General features: G+C 50.0%; 5 non-coding genes across 5 annotated transcripts; 2 read left to right on the top strand and 3 right to left on the bottom strand.

Moving 5' to 3' along the window:
* Positions 1–1277: 1277 nt before the first annotated feature.
* TRNAG-CCC lies at positions 1278–1348 on the top strand. The gene has a single exon. It is a non-coding gene; the product is annotated as a tRNA-Gly (tRNA).
* A 7643-nt stretch (positions 1349–8991) lies between these two features.
* On the bottom strand, positions 8992–9063 carry TRNAE-UUC. Its single transcript has one exon. It is a non-coding gene; the product is annotated as a tRNA-Glu (tRNA).
* Positions 9064–11191: 2128 nt separating this feature from the next.
* Positions 11192–11263, bottom strand: TRNAH-GUG. Its single transcript has one exon. It is a non-coding gene; the product is annotated as a tRNA-His (tRNA).
* A 532-nt stretch (positions 11264–11795) lies between these two features.
* On the top strand, positions 11796–11869 carry TRNAN-GUU. The gene has a single exon. It is a non-coding gene; the product is annotated as a tRNA-Asn (tRNA).
* A 4566-nt stretch (positions 11870–16435) lies between these two features.
* TRNAV-CAC lies at positions 16436–16508 on the bottom strand. Its single transcript has one exon. It is a non-coding gene; the product is annotated as a tRNA-Val (tRNA).
* Positions 16509–20677: the final 4169 nt, after the last annotated feature.

The raw sequence follows: 20677 nt of genomic DNA, 5'->3' as shown, positions 1-20677 counted from the left end.
CAGGGAACTCCCTGGTGCCTTGAGTTTTAGCACTTGTGACTCTGAGATGCATAGGAGGCAGTGACTTGTAAATCAGAAGGTGCAGGTCTGTAGTTTCAAAAGAGATGTGGGGATAAACATACCCCTGGTTGATGCAGTCGGTAATTGAAAGTGTGTTGGCCAGAGCCGGTGTGTGTCCCGGATGTTGGGCAGAGGGCAGAGGGAGCCAAAGCTCTTCAAGGTCAAGGTGATGGTCCTTTTCCTTATTGAGCTCAAGTTTATGACTCCGCCTCCACCTAGCTTGCCTTCTTCTAGCAAGAGACCTGTCATGGCACCTCTGTGGCTCCTGTCCTTCAAAAAGTCATAATGATTCCGAAGGGTGGGGGAGCTCTCCAGTTCCTAGCTTCAGTTTAATTTCCCCAGGGAAAACGGGGGAAGGAACTCTCCTATCTTTCAAGATCATCAAAGGACCAACATGTTAACATTTCAACCATCGATATTTTTTCTAAAAATTAGCCTGCTCCTTATAAAGCCAGTACACCAAGACCTGTTCTTCATATACATCTCACAGTCACCAATGCTACAGCTCGGTGCACCAGGGGGTCCAATTCAGATTAGAATCTCCAAAACAATCATCAGCCACAAGCTCAATATGAACCTTTTCGTAATTATGATATATCTCATATCCATTAAATGCTTTGAACACCATAAAAGACAGCAGAGTGTTATTGTTATAATGATTACAAGACTGACTCATTTATTCCTGTAAAAAAAAGACAAAAACAAAAAACAAAAACAGGGCCCTAACTCACTTGACCAAAATGCGTTTCTTCATTAGTTCGGTTCAGATTCCCGCCCTTTCCTCCTACTGCCAGTCGACTTCTGCTTCTTATTTCTTCCCCGAGTTAGAATTTTACTTGCCTAAGCTGGCAAGTCACATTACTTTCTCAGACTGTCTAGGGTGACATGTTGGAGGTTGACGGTGGAAGGTTCAGGGTCATCATCAAGGGGTCTGGATGACTTTCCGGCGTTTTCCTGCCGGGGTCTGTTGGCCAGTCGGGAAGAGCCTTTCTCAGAGTCGTGGTGTGAGCCGACGAAACAGTTTATTTTGAAATTGTGTTGGATGGAAGTCTCCTTCTGAAGCCTTTGCTTCGAGTGCCTGTGGGTGACTTAGCTCCGTGCTGCAAAGACGACCGCGTAAACCTGTTCTGGAACCTTTGAAATCGCCCGGCGCCCTAGCTGGGAGTCGCTCTGGAGGTTGTTTCCACAGACCCATCACGCACCTGGCCCGGAGCGAAGCATTGGTGGTTCAGTGGTAGAATTCTCGCCTCCCACGCGGGAGACCCGGGTTCGATTCCCGGCCAATGCATCCTGCCCTGTTTTCCTTTTGGCCGCGCCCCCTCGTTTCAGGAGGCGCCTCCTCTTTGCTTTACCTGTTGCACAAGGCAAGTCCGAGCATCTCGTGATTCTGGCTTCCGGGAGTAGGAAAATGAGAACCAAACTCCGCAGGGTGGCTTCTGAGCAGAAAGCTTGACTAAGCAGTCGACCTACACTGGGGTTGTGCCTAAATGCGTAAGTGCATTTGGCGTGCCGCGCGGCGACCAGCTCGCTCCCGGGTTGGTACCTTTCTTCCCCCCGCCCCCCGCCCCCCGCAGGTGACACCGCGGGGTCTGCGGTTTAGACTCTTTGGATCTAAGACCACAGTTACCTTCAGCCTCGCCCTGGGGGAGCCGCGGAACCCAAAGAGCCACCAGGTCACCGATGCCCGTGCTGGGCCTTGGGTTGGCCGCCGGGCCACGTCTCAGTGCAGAGCGAGGATCGAGACACCAAAGTGTCTCGGGAGGACAGCAGTCGCGGGGCCCTGCAGACACCCTTGAGCCTGAATAAAGGTGGAGGCTGGTAGGGAGGAACCCGCGTGGACCCGCGTGGAGCTGCTGTAAACGCGTTGGTTCAGGTCATCAGCCGCCGCCGCCTGCGCGCGTCCCGCGGGCGCGTGGCCGTTCCGGCGAGGATGCCGCGTGCCTGGCAGTGCGCCCCAACAGGTGTTAGCCCGAAAAGTAGACTTTTAATAAGGGAAAAAGAACTGAAGACTCTGGGAACTGTTGATCCGGGTTTGTTTTCTACCTCTTGGACGCTCCTTCGAAAGGATTCCCATTTGAGGGTACTAAGTGCGTGACTGCGTTGGAGACTGCGGGTGATTAATTTTCATCCGAAAAATCTCTGGCGGATTCCTCTAACAGTAGCTTAAAATCGAAGATTTGGGGGGGGGAGGAGTTCCCCCCGCCCTTTCCGTTTTAAAACTAAACTTGATTTATTCAATTTCAAGAGTTTTGTTATTCTGAGGCTGTCTTTCTACTTCTGAGGGCAGAACGATGGCCATACTGTGTTGGAACCATCGAAGTCGTTTTAGTCATTAATTTATTTTTAGATTCTTGGAAATCTGAAACTTTAACGAATAAATTCTGAGCTGTGACACACAATTTTCTCTGTCAACAGGAATGAGGGTCTAAGGGTGGGGCCTGGGGAGGGAGGAGGAGTTCTGATTTACATAAAGGAAACTGATGACTTACCTGCTGGATGGAGTAAAGATGTTAAAGCCTGCCTCCCTGCCTTACCCTCTCCCGGGCCTGTGAGAAACTTGTTCCGTTTTCAGGCGGTCTCCTCCTCCTCCCCCTCTTCTTGCCTCCATCTTCAATGAAGAAGATATAGGAAAGGCGCGGGGGGGGGGGGGGGGAGGAGACCCCACAAGGGCAGGACTGCAAGAGAATATTTTGGAGAGCTTAAAGGAGAGGAGAAAAAAGGAGCTGTGGGTTGTGAATTAAGCAATGAGACAGCAGAGGAGAGATCTGAAAGGTTATGGCTCCCGCCTACAGCCTTTTCAGAGTGTTCAAATGACACAACTAAAGGCATTTAGCCTTCACAGATTATTTTCCATCACGGTTGGTTCTGGGAGAGTACTCTTTGACTTCACATCAACCCAAAACTCAATTTCATGGATCTGGTCTGCATAGGGATGTCCTTGGAGGCATGTGGTTTCACCTTTCTTCGTGAAACAAAATCTTGGAATCTCAACCACCTTCTCTCTGTTCATAGGATTCATCAGGGTGTGTGTGAGGAGGGGTGTTGAAAAATTGTAAGATACATAAAATGCACAGAATCTGCGTGTACAGCATAACAACTGATTGTAATGCACACACCTGTGTAACCCGCACACAGATGAAGAAGTAAAATAGTATTAGCCCTTTACTCCCATGCTTTACCAGGTCAGAACCTTCTCCCTAGTCCCCTACCCCCATTTAATTAGTAGTGGTGTTATTTGCCTGTCTGTAATGTTCTCTCATTGGGGTTTCCTTTGTAAAGCCCTTACTGGTTATGAATTGGAGCACCGTTACACGTTTGTTAGCCACTTGAATTTTCTCCCATAAGGTTTCCCCCCACCCACCACCGTGGTGACTTTTCTATAGGTCGATCTTTTTCCTCTTGTTTTGCAAGCAGTCATTAAATCTCTTTGGCTGCCAAGTATATTCGCTCAAATTGTGACTTGACTTTTTACCCTTGATTCTGTGCTTTGGTGAGCAGAGATTCTTGAGGTAGTCCACTTGATCAGCCTCGTCACTAAGAATTCATCTTTTTGTCTTATTTCTTAAATCCTTGCTTACCCTTGAGATTTGAGATCACAGGAATACGCTGCTACGTTAATAGCAACTGGAATCACTTGTGAGTTCATTTCACATTTCGGTGTCCGGTCCACATTGAAATGATTTGGGTTATGGTGGAGGTAGGGATCATATTCCCCCACCCCCCGCCACCCCAGTACCTGGGATTGAATTATGATATGCTATGATCATTGAACATTGATACTGTTTTCAATACCTTCGTTTTCTGAATCCTCATCATAGCCCCCTTTCTCTGATTTTGTGTATGTACCAAAAATACACTCAATTCTCTTTATAGTTCCAGCAGTTTATTTCATGTATGCCAATAATGATAGTATTCATTTTTCATTTCTCATCATTTTTCTTGCCTTTTCTCACTGGCTAAGATCTCCACGACAGTGGTGAAGAGAAATGGTCAAGGTGGCCTATTCGTCTGCTTTCTGATGGTTCCTGACCGGGTAAGGGGGGGGTGGGTGGGGGAGGACAGATCAGTATTTTATCATCAACTGTAATGCGTGCTGAAGGTGTTTTGTTTGTTTTTGGTTTGGAAGCTACCCTTAAGCAGATTAGGGCTGTTCTCTTCTGTTCCTGTTAGGCTAAGAGGTTTTTAAAAATCATAAACTGATAATGAATTTCTTCAAACACCTTTTCTGTGTTTTAGTGATTATGATTTTCCTCCTTTAAGTTGCTAATATGATGAATTAATTTATTTTCTTTTTAAGTTTATTTATTTTGAGAGAGAGTGAGAGAGAGAGAGAGACAGACAGACAGACAGAGAGCGGTTGAACAGGAACACATGGGAGCAGGGGAAGGGCAGAGAGAGAGAGAGGGAGAGAGAGAATCCCAACCAGGCTCAGCACTGCGAGTTGTGAGCACAGAGACCAACTCGGGTTCTATGTTACAAACCCTGAGATCATGACCTGAGCTGAAATCAAGAGTGGGGCACTTAACTGACTGAGCCACCCAAGTGCCCCTTAATTTATTTTCTAATGATTATCAACTGTTTTCCTAGATTAAGACCAATTTTTGTCATAACATATTTTTAAATATACATCTGGAATCAGGGAGTCCAGGGTGGCTCAGTTGGTTAAGCGTCCGACTTCAGCTCAGCTCATGATCTCAGGGTTGGTGGGTTCCAGCCCTGCTCGGGCTCTGTGCCTTCTGTGTCTCCCTCTCTCTCTGCCCCTCCCCCCACCCGTGTTTTCTCTCTCTCTCTCTCTCTCTCTCTCTCTCTCAAAAATAAACATTAGATAGCTAGCTAGCTAGATTCAATATTTTGAAGAATGTTTGTAGCTATATATACTCAGCAATAAGTCAGGCCTGTAATTCTGTTTTTCATGTTGCCTTTTGGGAAGTTTTTGGTTTCAATCCAAACTCATAAAAATAAGTTGGGGGAGGGGCGCCTGGGTGGCGCAGTCGGTTAAGCGTCCGACTTCAGCCAGGTCACGATCTCGCGGTCCGGGAGTTCGAGCCCTGCGTCAGGCTCTGGGCTGATGGCTCAGAGCCTGGAGCCTGTTTCCGATTCTGTGTCTCCCTCTCTCTCTGCCCCTCCCCCGTTCATGCTCTGTCTCTCTCTGTCCCAAAAATAAATAAACGTTGAAAAAAAAAATTAAAAAAAAAAATAAGTTGGGGGAATTCTGCCATCTTTTGACGCTTTTAAAATTTCTGGGCTTTGGAGTCATTTTTTCGAATGAACTTTTTTGGTCCTTCAGCTTTCTTTGCAGGAAGATTTTTGAATTCTAAAAAAAAATTTTTTTTTAAGGTTGTAGGACTAGTCCTCCCCCCGCCCTCCGCGCAAATCATTACTACAAGACATACATTTCCCTTAAGTCTTTTAATTGGTTGGTATATATGTGTTTATAATATCCATTTATTGTTTCCTTAAGTCTACCAGTTCAGTAGTAGTGACTTCCTTCTTCCCTCCTCCCAGTTTTAGCAGAGTAGTGTTTTTCAAAGATCCAACCATTGACTTTTCTCTTTTGTATATTTATTTCGAATTTTCTTTTTTCTTTGTATTTATTTTTTAGCTTTGTTTCTTATTTTCAAAGTCCTGCTTTTGTATATAATTTCTACTCCTACCTGCCCTTGTTGTTGTTATTCTTTCTGTAACTCTTTGAGATGGAGATTTAGCTCATTGGCAATCAGCCCTAACTGTCTCGATTTACACTTAAGGCTGTGTATTGTCCCCTGAAGAGTGGTTTCACCACACCTTGTGCAGGAGATGCAGTATTTTCAGTTTTGTTTGACTCAGAATATTTCCTAATTTCCATCTTCATGTCTGATTTGATACGAGGATTGATAGAAGCATCTCTAAAATTCTAGATCCATGAGATTTTGTTCTTATGTCTTATAACTGAGTTCTAGATGCTAGCTGATTCTCTGGAAGTGTTATTGGAAGGTGGGTACCTCTATAGCCCTCTACAGCCCTCGGATGAGTACGTTCTCCTTTGAATATATTCCCCTGTGGCAGGCCCTTGGGGTTTGTTACTGGCTAGGGAACAGACCACACCAACTTGGCGTCCTAAGGCTTCCCAGACTACCCAGGCTATGTGTACTCAAGGCTAAATCCACTAGAGGTCAGGCCCATGGCCACAGTTTCCTCATGGGCCTTTTATTTTATTCTATTTTATTTTGTTTTTAAATGTGTATTCATTTTTGAGAGAGAGACAGAGACAGAGACAGAGACAGAGACAGAGAGAATACTAACCAGGCTTCTCACACTGTCAGTGCAAAGAAAGACATGAGGCTTGAACCAACAAACTGTGAGATCATGACCTGAGCCAAAGTCGGACGCTCAACTGACCGAGCCACCCAGATGCCCTTATTTTATTGTACTTTTAAAGATTTTATTTTCAAGTAATCTCTGTGGGGCCGTAACTTACAACCCCGAGGATCAGGAGTCACCTGCCCTACCCAGTGAGCCAGCCAGCCGCCGCTTGCTTGCTTGCTCATTCATTCATTCATTCATTCATTCTCATGGGCTTTTTAAACTTTCCTTTTCCTTATACTGCTTGTAGAGCCAAGGCTGCCTTCCTTGTCCAAAGAGCCCCGGGACTTGCGGGGGTAGGAGTGATGCAGCAGGACTACATGGCATCACTCCTACCCCCAAGGGCTTAGGACTTTAGGGTCCCACCTTAATGTAGTGGGGACCTCCTCTAATACTTCTCAAGTGAGCCTGGGACTGAAAGCATCTGTGTCTTCCGTGTTCCTCGCTCTCAAGGTCCCCAAACAGAAGACAAAAGAAGCTATCTTGGCAATCCACCTAGGAACGTAAGGAGCTTTGATGCCTCTATTTTCACTTTTTGTGCTGGCACCTGCAAGCTTGCCATCTGCCTTTAGGCTCTATGTTTTTAAAGGTACCAACTGAGCTTAAGGAAACACACACACACACACACACACACACACACACACACACACACCAAAAGCACCTCTTAAACCAACATGAAATAGATTGTATTTTCTGACTTTGAAAACTATGCCTTCAGCATCACCCAGATGGTAGGGATGAATTTAAAAATCCCGCACCTCTTGGAGTGACACGCTAGAGAAGGGAAGCCCGTGAGAACCATGCGGTGCCTCTTGCCCACCAGGTTATATTCTGCACCTCCAACACACCATCCATGTTTCGTCCAGGCAGTCTCTTAAAAAGCGGTCACTTGATGCCACCCTGCGCATGAGCCCGGGGTGTGAGTACAAACAAAAGGGAGAGAAGGTAATTCTGGCCCTCGGTTTGACAACGCTACGGAGAAAGAGCCACAAAGTACACAGGGTCAAAAAACCAAACCAAAACAAAACAAAAACAAAAGACAAAAAAACCCCACCTACCGGGTTAAGGGATTCTGGGACCCCCTGCCCCTGTATAGGCCTGTGGGGGAGGGGAGGGAGGGAGGGAGGACGTGAGCCCCAAGGTTTCCCGAAGGGCTCTCTGGACCCCGCGCAATGTCGGTGCTAAAGAAAGAGGGGTAGAAAGAGGCACGGGACAATTTTCTCCGGCTTCGAGGACAGCGTCTCCGGCGGGCCGGCACGGGAGCAAGGGAAGTAGTCCTACCACCTAAGAGAGCAGGGGGAGAACATGGAGAGACCACCGAAAGCGGTCCCCCACCAACAGGCGGGGCGCAGCTGAGTTCGCTGCGCTTGAGGGCACCGCAGGCGCCAGGACAACGGGAGGGCCACAGCCGAGCCTCGGCTCCGGGAAGACCACCTTCGGGGCCACGATTCTCCCCTATGGTGTGAGCGTGGGCTCGCCAAGCACACTGCACACTTCGGTCCCCGCTTGGTTCGCTCAGGGTCACCGCCCTCCCCCTCCCCCCAACCCTCGCCCTTCTTCCAAACCACTCTCCCCAAAGAGTTCAGGCGACTCCCTCCACCTCCCCGCTCCCACCCCTTGCCCGCTAGCCGCCCCCCACCCCACCCCCTTAAGCGGTCGGTCTCTCAGCAGCGGCTCCACACCCACCGACCCGCGGCCCCTGCGCTGCCGCCTCTGCAGTCCAGGTCCGCAGCAACTCCCCCTGCCCTCGCTCGCTCTCCTCGTGCCTCACAGTGGACATCGCACGTACCCCAACAGGTCTTCGGAGCCGGTATCGAAGGGAAAAAGGAAAACGTGCCCAGGGCCTGGCGTATAGAGTCTACGGGGGCGTTAAATGCAACAGCCCTTGTAGAAACGGATTTGACTGTGACGTCATCGTTTTGACATCCTGGTGTTGATGCTCACTCCTACCCCGGCTTACGGCAGCGACAACAGTTTTCCATTTTGTGCGCACTTGACATGCTGCCTTTGTTGGGTCACTTAACATCACCTCGCTAGACCGCTTAGTCTGCGAATGGGACAGCCTTCCAGGAGGACCCGTTCCCCTCCCACCGCTCCCCTCCCCTGCCTCTCAGGCCGGGAGGGTATCGCGTCCAGGCACCTCTCCCAAACGCCAAGTAAGCCTTTTATGCGCGGACTGAGCTGAGAGGCTCGGCCCACCAGCCGGTGTCCAGGGGTCCACAGCAACACCGCGACGTGCTTGGCCTCCAGAACTCGGTCGGATCTGCGTCCCTGGGGCGGCCCCACAGGAATCTGAACCTCTGCACGACAGTGTGAACCCAAGCCAGATGCTTAGTCGCCCTCTGAGGCCACTCCTGGGGGCGGCTGACTTGGAGCCCAGCAAGCACAGTGCGCCGTGTAGAGCGGCCTGGCGTCCTTTCCCCGGAGCGCTGAAGGTGAAGGAAGAGTCGGTGCGGTGCGCAGCGCAGATGACGGCCAGCACAGCTCCGGGGATGAAAGGAAGATTGGGGCACCAAAAAAACCAAAAAACCAAAGCCCAACAACCAACCTACAAAACCAAAAGCAAAAAAAAAAAAAAAAAAGCCCCGCTTCCCTGACCGGGAATCGAACCCGGGCCGCGGCGGTGAAAGCGCCGAATCCTAGCCACTAGACCACCAGGGAACCGACGGAGCCCTTCCTTCTCCTTGCTTCCCACCAGAGTGACAGCTTCCCCCTGCGCTCTGGAAGGCCTCGGGCTTTCTGGGAGCTCATCCGTCCTCCCAGGAGTCCTTCCCTAAGGACCTTCCCTCCCCGCTCTCTCCAAAGCAAGAGCCCGCAGGAGACGCCGAGGGCTGGCAGGTCCACAAGTGGCCGGGTCCGGGCCGCACCTCAGAGCTGCCCGGGAGTCTCGCCTTCGCGAGGCGGCCGCGTGCGGATGCGAGGTCGCCGTGAGGAGGCGCGAGGGGCGGACCCCGCCCGGCGTGAGACCCCGCGGTCCTCAACATCCCCCAAAGGACTCCGAGGGACAGCGACGGAGGCGGCGCGCGGACCGAGACGGCTTTCAAGGAAGACCCGGCGGCCCTGAACGACTGGATTCCGGGTCCCGCCCCGCCCTACAGCCTGCTCCCCCTGCAGCGTGCCCACCGGACATTTGGCCTGTTCAGCGGCCCCGCAGACAACTGGAGATTCCTTCTCCCCGGAGGGTGGGGTACATCAGAGGATCTTTGACCACCGGGGGGTAACCGCTACGTCGGGGGGGGGGGGGGTGAATCCTGTGTCCCACACGGAAGTGAGCGGGATAAAGTGACCGGCATGTCTGGACCTGCGTGTTGGTTACATGAGTTGTTACACGTGTCAAGTGTATTGCTGTGTGAAAAAGAACAAAACGGGTGGTTGTGTGGGTGGTGTGGCTTACGCTACCGGACTTGAAGACTTACTCTGAGCCCCTATAGTACCGTGCAATGTACCAGTGGCATCGGGAGACACACACAGACAAATGGACCCACAGCTGACCTGGTGAATTCGTTTTCAAGAAGAGCAGTTCAACGGAGAAAGGAAATAGGTTCAATATGGGGGGGGGGAGAGGGAAACAGCTTTATTTCCACCTCACAGTACACACAAATGTTAATTGGAGGTGCCTCATAAAACATAAAAGGTAAAGGTATAAAGCACTTTTTGAGGACACTTTGTGACTAGGTGGTAGGCAAAGATTTAGTAAACAAGACCCAGGGGGAAAATACGTCTAAAAGAAAAGACATGATAACCTAGACTTCATCAACATTAACCATATCTTCTCATCCAAAGACCCCAGGAAGACGATGAAAACAGCAAGCGACAGACAGGGAGAAGGTGCTCACAAAACCCATCTGACAAAACAAGCAAGCAAGCAAGCAAGCAAGGGAGAAAGCATACAAACCCCCTAACCTGTCATTATAATGTGTGAGGAGCTCCCCCAAACTGCTAATTAAAAGAAAAAATCAAACAACTCAAGTGTTTTAGATGGGTAAAAGACATGAAACAGATCCTCGGGAAAAGAAGATACACAAGGCCGACGTAGCACGTAAAAGAGTGCTCAATATTTTCAGCCCTCAGAGAAATGGATACTAAAGTCACATTGAGATAGCACTACTCCCAGCAGCACGGCAACATGATAAAGAGAGGGACACCCCCCCTCTTGACAAAGATGTGGCACGACCACAACTCCAGGTGGTATCCCGATGAATACCCTTTGGCGTGGAAAGCGGCTGCCCGAAGGCATTTAAAAGCCTTGCGAGCGCACCGCAAGTAACGAGGGAGCTCACCGTGAGGACGGTTAAGGAGGATCATAGAGAGCCAAGAATGGAAAAAGTCCGAGGAGGCAGAGGTTGATTCGCAGGGGCCAAGGTTCAAGCCGACAAACAGGTCTATGGAGGAGGTGTCACCTAGGTGATGGAACCTTTTGTGTGGTCTTTCAGGCCCTTTAGATTTTGAGGGCCACAGAGACGCCGTTTGGCAGCAACTAGAGCCCACCATATGAGGCTCCTTGCTGGACAGGTAGAGGGCATCGAGGACTGTGCCATTTTGGAGCGGCGCTGGAGATGAGCCCTTTAGTTGATTTGACTTGAGGTCAGAGTCCAACGGAACGGAGAAGGTCGCCAGGTTAGTGCTGTGGCGAGTTTTCCTTTCCTTCCCTTCCCTTCGGGTGAAGACGTGGTGGCGCGGGGTGGCCAGCGGAAAGCACGGGGCCCTCTCTGTCCCCCAGGTAAGGGGCGCAGCCGGGGCAGGTTGAAACCCAAAGTAAAAAGAGAGGAACGGCGAGTGCCCCAGATACTGCCGTGACTCGGATTCGAACCGAGGTTGCTGCGGCCACAACGCAGAGTACTAACCACTATACGATCACGGCGCGCCACCAGCCCGATGACAAGCCCGGCCGGCGCTCGAGCACTTTTGCCGCAAAGTCATTCCAGTTTCCGCGCTGCTTTGTTCCCGGACAACTGCGGGCCGCCCTTGGATTCTCCTTCCCTTCTTCTCCATTCTGACACGCGAGGAAGAAAAACCATCAAAAACCATTCTCCTTGTCCCCGGATTGGGCTGGTGGCTCTGCACAGGCGCCCTAGGAAGTCTCGTGGTCCGCGTCCACGCCTCCCCCGCTTCTCTTTTCCCGCTTCTCTCTTGGCGTTTGCCCCTTTGGACCACGCCCCACCCCGCCGGCTCTCCAGCTTCCCCCACAGCGACCGCAGCCGAGGGGAGCCGCAGCGGCCCCGCCGAAGGCCGGGTGAAGGCGGAACAAAAGGGAAGAGCCGTCCGGGGAGCCCAGCGGCGTTCAGCTTCCCTCAGGCGCCGCTGGCCTCAGACAGCAGGCGGGTGGCTCCTCCTAGCGTTGAGGGCCTTGCGTGCTCTCTATCGGGCTGTGGGCGGGGCCTCCTCTCCCGAAGGTCTCTGTGGCGCAATCGGTTAGCGCGTTCGGCTGTTAACCGAAAGGTTGGTGGTTCGAGCCCACCCAGGGACGAGGTAGTTCTTTTCTAGAACGTAGAAAGCGTTTGGCACTCGCGCACAGCCAGAGGACCTAAGGTCCTCACGGATGAGAGCGGGAGAGGTCTGGAGGAGAACCGGTCGCTGGGAATCCAGAAGTCCTCGAAAGAGTAGAACCCTCTGAATGCCTTCCAACAATGCAGTTTCTTCCACCCTTTGTCTGTGCTAGTATTTATTTAGCCCCTTCCTTAGATTCTTTACATTAAGTTGGTTCTAGAATTTTATGGTTACAAACACTGCTTTAGTCCTCATTCTTGTACACATCTTTGGTCACTTGTACCAACATTTCTACAGGGTAGAGTCCTAGAAGAGCAATTGCTCTAATAACATAGCGTTTACATGGTTTTTGTATGATCCGACTTCCCCGCCCCATGGGCTTATCGGCTGTCACTCTTTCTTTTGTTATTTCAGCTACTGCTTGGGGCTTCATAACATATACATCTGTAACTTGCCAGCTTCCCTCCAAGTGATCCCATGCCTCTTCCCATTACTCCCCTGCCCACCTTTAGGCTGCAGCTATCACGCGTTTCACTTTGCATGTTAGAAAGCCCAAAACCCATCGTTATCACTTTCGTTTCATCTGCTCCATGTTTTTTTCAGAGATTTAAATAATAATTTAAAAACCATATGTGTGTGGGTGCACATATATGTATATATACGTATACATGTGTGCGTATGTATGTATATATATGTATGTGTGTATATGTAATATATTCATATATATATATATATATATATATATATATATATAAATTTTTCCCCATGCGGTTACCATTCTGTTGTCCTTTATCCGTTTGGCTACATGCAGATTCCCATCTGGTATCAGTGTCCTTCCTGGAGGATTTAACATTTCTTGTGGTGTGGGTCTGCTGGTGATGTAGTCTTTCAGCATTTGTATGTCTTCCAATGTCACTCACCTTCATTTCTGAAAGCCTTTTTTGGAGGGGAGGCATAGAATTCCACCTTGACTTTGATGCTGCTCCATTGCCTTCTCACTTGCACCGCTTCCGGGGAGAAAACTGACATCACGTTTACTTTTGTGTTCTGTACGTACCATGTCTTTTTCCTCTGGGTGCTTCTGCACAGTTGTTTTTGTTTTTGCCTTCTTTTTCCATGGGTTTGAGCAATACAATTATGATGTGACTAGATACGGTTTTCTTCCTGTCTCTTGTGCTCATTCGTCATGTTCATTCGGCTCCTTGGATCGGTGGGTTTACAAACATTATAATGATTGGAAGTCCTTCTGTTGTTGTCTCCTCAAAAATTGCTTCTTTACCCCCAGTCCCAGTCTTTTCAGGAACTCTGATCACTCATATCTTTTAAAGTTGCCCTACCATTCCCTGACAGCGCTTTACTTCCTGGAGCAGACGTTGCATGTGTTTTTCACCCTCACCAATATCTCCTCAAGGTCCCCACACCTCCTCTGAACCTGTTGCCCACAGCTACTCTATATGATGTCTAAATATGTGCAGCAGCATTATATTAAAAGTGTTTTGTTTTTTCTCTCTTATTTAGAAAAGTTCTAGGCTAAGATGATACATTAATTAACTCAGTTTAATATCATTGGAAGAACGTAAAGATAACAGTAGGTCTTAAAATTGCAAATTGACTCGACGCATAATGGAGAAATGCACGTGGAATATAAAAATATAAGATACCTAAAAACCTTTACCCCCAAATATTGTAAGAATAATTAAGTCACTATGAGTTCCAGACTTCTAAGACTTACTCTCCATTTACAAATCTTATAGGATCTCTTTAATGTACTGAAACACATAATTTCATATTGTATAAACTCCTTAAATACTATTGGAATTGAAGTGCGCTTATTGGGCCAGTAAAACCAATATAGGAAATTTAGGTGGCTAAGTGTCACCAGGAATTTGAAGAGAAAATAAATCCAAGACCTGTATAAACTAGAATATATCTACCAATATTTTCTATATTATTAGAAAACCTGGAAGACAACATAAAACAGTTTTTAGGCCACAACTATTAAACCAGTCGGATGCACACAAAAAGTCCTCTTTAGAAATATGACATGATATAAACATGTTCTATGCCATTATATGTAAATTATTAAAATCCTTTAAAGTGTTTAAACGTATTCGAGATTCATCCTTACTATCCACTTGATGTTTTCCCCTTGTACCTGAGTGCACAGAGAGCAATTTATCTACATCTAAACAGGGTTTTTTGTTTGTCTGTTTTCCCGGGTTACAGATTCAGCAAGAAAGGAAGTAGGAGGGGTGCCTGGCTGGCTCAATCCGTAGAGCATGGGACCCTTGATCTTTAAAAAAAGAAAGAAAGAAAAGAAAGAGAAGGAAGGAAGGGCGGAGGCAGAGAAAGAAAAGGGTGAGGGGGACAAAACCCCATCAATAGCGTCCTTGCACGCCCCCCTTGGGTCCTGGAAATAGAAGCTCAGTCACTACCCCACTTGGGGAAGGGGCTCAACTGAATACACACCACAAATCAGGTTGCCTGTGTCTGCTTGGACTCAGAGTGGAGCCAGGACAAGCTCAAGGACAGGACGAGATAAGACCAAGCACCATTATCACAGGGCAGCCACCTACCTGACAGTGCCGAGGCAGACAATCCTGGAAAGCTCTTGAAAACTTCCCCTTCCCCTTGAAGATTTTCCCACCCGCTCCCCCTCATCCTCCCACCACGGGGAAAGGATTCTTCACCTTCTGTTGGGCCAGGACCCTTGAAGATCCCTGCAGGGCAGGAGAGCCTGGAGGGCAGGAGGATCCAGGGGGCAGCAGCTGCACTTCCCTGAAGGGTCTCTCCCCGGGTGGCGGGTTCGAGAGCTCAGGCTCACCCTAGATCCACTGCCCACCAAAGCCACCAGGAGGAGTCCGGAGGGCAGCCGGTGCTGGGGGCACGACAACCTGGACGTGTTCCTACAAGCACAGGGCACGCCTGGCCTGCCCTCTCCAGGAGAGCCGAAGAACCGAACCGCCTGCCTGCCTGAAGCTTCTCTACAGCCTGAAGGGAACAGGTGTCTGCTTCCTGAAGGAACAGGAGGGCTCTCCTCCAGAGGACAAAGCCCTCCCCTGGCCCTGGAGGAAAGGTCCTGCAGAAGCTGGTTCTGCGGGACACTGCCCAAGGCAAAGGAGCAACCACGGACCAATCATCTGGAGATGACTGCACAAGTCCTGTCTGTACATGTGGAGCGAGAATGAGAAAGCAAATGTGGGGAAATGTTAACTGGTGCACCTGGGTGAGGGATATAGGATGTGACCATTCTGGCAACTGTTTTGGTATGTTTCAAAGTTTGTTTGTTTGTTTGTTTGTTTGAAAGGAGTGACAAAGTCAAGTCCCAGGTTCTCTTTAGAGGAAAACGCTTGAAGTGAGACCTTGGGTTTCTGAGGTGAATGGAAGGGAGCCGCTGGCCTGGCTTCTCATCCCAGCTCTCCTCTCCCAGCCTGGCCATTACAAGGACCCGGACTCCTGACCTCCCGTATTTTAGGGGCTCAGTGCACAGCCACTTCTGCAAGCGTCCCTGGGTGCACACCAGACTTTGGGGGATGAAAAGGCAAATCCTAAGTATGGAGACAGCACCACAAAGTCTCCTGGATTGGAATCGAACCTGAGCAGTAGCGGTGAAAAATCCAAATCCCATCCCACCGATCCGATCCCGGGGGGAATCCACCCACACAGGATCCCTGCTTCGGCCCCTGCAGATGAAAACCCTGAAAGTCAAGGTGACATTTCCCAGGCGGACAGAGCACAAGCGGAGGCGATTCCCAGCGGCGCAGGGCTGAATGCAGCCGCACAAGGCTCCCAGCCCTTGCCCTGCTGCTCACCACCTCTTCCAGCCTCAGCGACCCCTTGGGCCCTGACCACAAGGTGACTGGCCTGTGCCACACTCTAGTCCAGCTGGAGCCGTGTGTGTTGCAGAGCCAAGGCCGTGCTCTCTTTCTGAGCCTCGTTTGCTGATGGGTAAGGTGCGGACTCGGCTCTCAGCGGGGGGGGGGGGGGGGGGGGGGGGGGGGCGGAGTCCCTCTACTTGGCGACTTCCGAAGTAGCTCCAGAGCTGTCCTGATGACGGCGCGGGGACGGGCTCCTTTGGTGTCCCCATGGGCTCATTAGGTGGAGCCTGAAACGCCTCACCTACGCGTCTTTGGCTCGGGTCCCAGGTGCAGCTGGTTTGTGTTCTTTGCGTTCTGTCAGGCAAATAAATACATACACCTGTTGCGCAAGTGTGCCGCCCAGGGAAGAACGTGCTGCTTTTCAGAGCCACGGTCGCTGTGAGCCCGTGGGGCAGACGGAGGCGCCAGATGAGCAGGCCAGCGGATGCGTGGAAGTAGAGGTAACCTGAAGTGGGCCTCGTCCTGCGTGCCCTTGTTGGAGTGACTAAGTGGGTGTGGCCCGCTCTCCAAGGTGACTGGGAGCAGACACACAGCGGCCAGGCCTGGTGGTCGAGTGCTGAGAAGGCTTTCAGGTGGCGGTGGGACTCCGGCCCTCGTTCTTTTTGCGGTTTAAAGGACAATAGATGGGGGGGGGGTTGGGGGGGGGGTAGTGGTAAAAAGAAGCAAGCTGTTTCCGCCCGGTTTCGAACCGGGGACCTTTCGCGTGTGAGGCGAACGTGATAACCACTACACTACGGAAACGAGCCAGGCGGCCTAGTCTCCGGCTCTAACCCCCAAAAGCGGCATTTCGGCCACAACTATCGGGCCCGCCGACTTCGCTCGAACCGCCCAAGGCCCTGGAAACAGCCGCGCCCCTGCGAGCGAGGAGCCCGCGCCCCCCAAGCGGCCCCGGCAAAGGACCCCGCGCCGCCCCGCCCCCCGCCCCCGAGGACGGGACCCTAGCGCCCTCAGCGGCCTGGCCTCGGGAATCGCACCGAACGCAGGGTGTCCGCCTCTAGGACGAGGGGCCCCAGGGCAGACGTCGGGTGCGCGCTCTTCCTCCGCCAGCCCGTTGGCTCTGCGCCGCCCCGCGGCCCTCCCGGCAGAGCGGAGTCTCTTTGGTGTCCTCTGGGCGAAGGGGGTCCCTCGGGCTCCTGCCTGCGCTGCTTTAAAGCCACTGACAGGAGGTCCGCGGCCAACACGCTCCAGTGAAATCTCGGTCACGGACCAGAGGGATGAAAAGGAAGAGCCAGAAACCGAGTTGAGTGGCACCGAGCGGAAGAGTGGCAGAGCCACGACTGGGGAGGGAAGGTCTCTTCCTACCTGGCGTTTTGAGTGATTCTTGGGTGGGCTGCCTTGGAGTCTCCCGAATAGGCTGGTGGTGAGACTCGGTGTGACCACAGCCACTTTCAGGGGGGCCTTCAGCACTGGGAACAAAGTGAAGACGAAAAGCCTAGAAAAATAGGTATCTTTAAAGCGGTTTCCTCTCTCCCTCCCGCATCGGAGTGTGTACGGTATTACTGCGTGATCTTGACTGCACTGTAATTTAGCACAACGACTTTCCTAATATTTGGCAGTTTCTCATACAGTGAAAAACCTGACCTGCCCCGTTACCTAGGAATATTGCTATTCACTCCCCCAGAAAAATGAATGCCAACATCCAAAGAGGCTTCTACACCAACGTTCGTGCAACATCATTCATACTAGGCAAAACCGGATACAACCCAAATGCCCGTCAACAGAGGTGATACACAAACCCTTGTATATGTTTAGAATGGATTAAGTACTCTGTAGTAAAAACATCCAAACTATGGTTTAGGCGGTAATACGGATAAGCCCCTCGCATAGTTATATGTACCTATCTGATACTCCTGGGTGATTCCATTTCCAGGAAGTATTAGCAGAGAAGAGTGGTTCCCTCTTTGAAATAATTTGCCTGGAAACTTCCCGGGTTGATGGATATGTTGCATATATTAGTCTGGCTGTTAGTACAAGCATTTACACGTTTATCACATTATTGCACTGTATACTTGGAATATCTTAACTCCACTTACCCTCATTTTTGAGTTATTGGCATTAACTTTATTTCAAAATACATCTTATCTATTTTATTTATTTTTGACAGAGACAGTGACAGTGCGTGAGCAGGGGAGGGGCAGAGAGATGGAAACACAGAATCCGAGGCAGGCTCCAGGCTCTGAGGTGTCAGCACAGAGCCCAACGCGGGGCTCAAACTCGTGAACTATGACATCATGACCAGAGCCAAAGTGGGACACTTGACCAACTGAGCCACCCAGGCGCCCCTCAACATACATTTTAAAAACATAGGCATTATTACCATTGCTCAGAGAGTCATATTTATTTGACTTGGCCACATATTTTACCTATTCATTGCCCTTCCTTCCTTCCTTCCTTCCTTCCTTCCTTCCTTCCTTCCGCACAGTTCCCCTGTGACCTGTGCAGTTACTTCTGCCTGAAGAGTTACCTTTTGCACTTTGCATTTCTTTTTCGTTAGCTTATGTGAAAAGGTCTTCACTTCACTCACCCTTGAAAGATACTGGGTCGGGGACAGCACGTGGTGGCTGGAAATCATACTGCTCTGGCCCTTCATTGAGCTCTTCTTTTTCATGTTTTTGCTGAGATTTCAGCTCCCAATCTTTGGACGATGTCATAGGAGTGTCCCCTCCTCCCCACACCCCAATCTGGGTGCTGCTGTGATTGTTTTCAGCTGCCTTTGGTTGTTCAGCAGTTTAGGGGTGTGACCTTCTTGTCCTTACCTGGCTTGCAGTGCACCGAACTTCTTGCACATGTGGTTGGAGAGACCATCATGATTTTTCTTTGATTCTCCATGATATAGTTTCTGCCCCACTTTCTGGTCCTCCAACCCCTGAGACTTTGGACTTCATGACATGGCTCATTATCTTTGTTACGCTCTTAATATTTCTTCCTTTTGGCTCTGTATGCTTCAGTCTGGAGAGTTTCTTTCTACTTACAAATTTTGAGGTTAATACTCTCTCTACCATTGAGTCCAAGCTGCAGTTAAACTGACCTGCTGACTTTTTTAAAATGCCAACTATTACATATATTTAATTTTCATGTGATTTTAAAACTAGATTCTATTTCTCTGATGAAATATTTTATCTTGTCATCTATTTTCTGAACAGCTGAATCATACCACTTTATCTTTTTTTTTTCTAACTTTTAAGTAATATATTTTTTCAAGTTTCAATTTATTTATTTTGAGAGAGAGAGAGCGAGACAGAACAAGCTCGGGGCAGAGGAAGAGGAAGAGGGAGAGAATCCCAAGCAGGTTCTGCCCCATAGATCTCACCAACCTTAAGATCATGACCTGAGCCTGAGCCAAAATCAAGGCAGATGCTTAACCGATCGAGCTACGCAAGTGCCCCTGATTTTTAAGTAATTTAAAGAAATTTTATTCAAGTGACCTGTACACCAACGTGGGGCTCAAACTCACAACCCAGAGAGATCAAGAGTCACGTGCTCTACCCACTGAGCCAGCCAGGCTCCCCTAAAACCTACCGCTTTGAGTTCTTATCTGAGAACTCAAGATCTCAAGAGGCAATTTCTACGGTTTGCCTTCTTTCTCTTGCTTCTCTTCCTTTACAATCCTAGAATATTGTGATTGAATGATGAACCCGTGGTGTGAAGGACAGCCAGGTTGGAGATGTTGTTTCTCTGAAGATCTTTCACCTTCTCCCCCAGCAGGCAGCAGAGGGGCGCATCACCTCTAATCCTTGACGAAGCTGATTTGCAGCTGGTTCGCCCTCAGGGAAAGCCTCAATCTACAGCTAGTTTGCTCACACTGCTGTGCTGCAGACGTCCGGGGCTCCTACCTGCGACCTTGGTATGTTTCCTTGGGCCCCTCCTCTTCCATGAATCCTGAGCTTCAGTTTTTATCCCCTAAGCACCACGGTAGTGCTGCAAATTCCACTCTCTTTCAGCCACACTCTGCTGGCCTTCCAAGCCCCTTCGATGCACATAGCTTAATTTGCAAATGTATTGTGGGGAACTTCTGTACCAAGCACCGAGCTCACTTAACCCATTCCAGGATCTTGGCTGCTCAAGTCTGAATCCTTGGACAGTTCCATATGTCCTTCCTCTTCCCCCCCCACCCCCTGGCCCCCCAACTTCTCTGTGCATAGCTGAAGTTTTCTTTTAATACCCCCCGGGTAAGTCTGACTGGATATCAAAAGCTCTTGCTAGAAGCACGGGCAAAAGATTGTCTACCTGGAGCTGAACACTCATCACGCCTGTCCAAGGTCCGAGAATTTGATCAAGTTGGATCCAGTTCCCTGCTGCACTGTCCTGTCAGTTAACTCACCATGGAAATTATCAAGCAACCAGTTTTCCAGGTGTTGGTCACTGATACAGAGGCGGAGAGCCCATGGGAACCATTTAACACTCCTCATTTATTCTGGGGAATGCTGAAAGTCAGCAGTGGTGCAGTTAGAAGTGAAAACGGAAGTCTTAGTTACAATGATACTGGCAGTTTTCTCAGAGCGAGCTTCACCGTGTGAGCAGCACGCAGTTCCTCGGTGCTGTACCGAGCATAACCTATCTAGTCCCCATAACAACCCCGAGACGGTGTAGGTTATCAGCACCCCTGCTTGCAGGTGAGGACACTCAGGCACTGAAAGGCTGGTCTGACTTTCCAAGGGGCCCAGCCCTGTGACGGGGAGGGCCAGCACTCAGGGCCAGGCAGTTTGCCTCCAGAGCCCTCGTGTTTGGCCAGCCTGCCAGCGCGCACTGAGAAGCCTTCACCAAGATTTGCCGTCCCCTCCTGGCTCAGCCTCCCTGATGTTGAAAAGAAAGAGAAGGTTAAAAGTAAGGCCTACTTAACACTGGCAACTAATGGACGGAATGAAGAAGAGAAAGAACAAAACGATTTAGTCCTCCCCAGAAACAGACTC

The sequence above is a fragment of the Lynx canadensis genome, chromosome C1 (assembly GCF_007474595.2).
Source record: "Lynx canadensis isolate LIC74 chromosome C1, mLynCan4.pri.v2, whole genome shotgun sequence".
NCBI classification, from domain to species: Eukaryota; Metazoa; Chordata; class Mammalia; order Carnivora; family Felidae; genus Lynx; species Lynx canadensis.
Note: the sequence above shows the minus strand (reverse complement) of the source record. Positions and strands in the feature narration are given on the sequence as shown.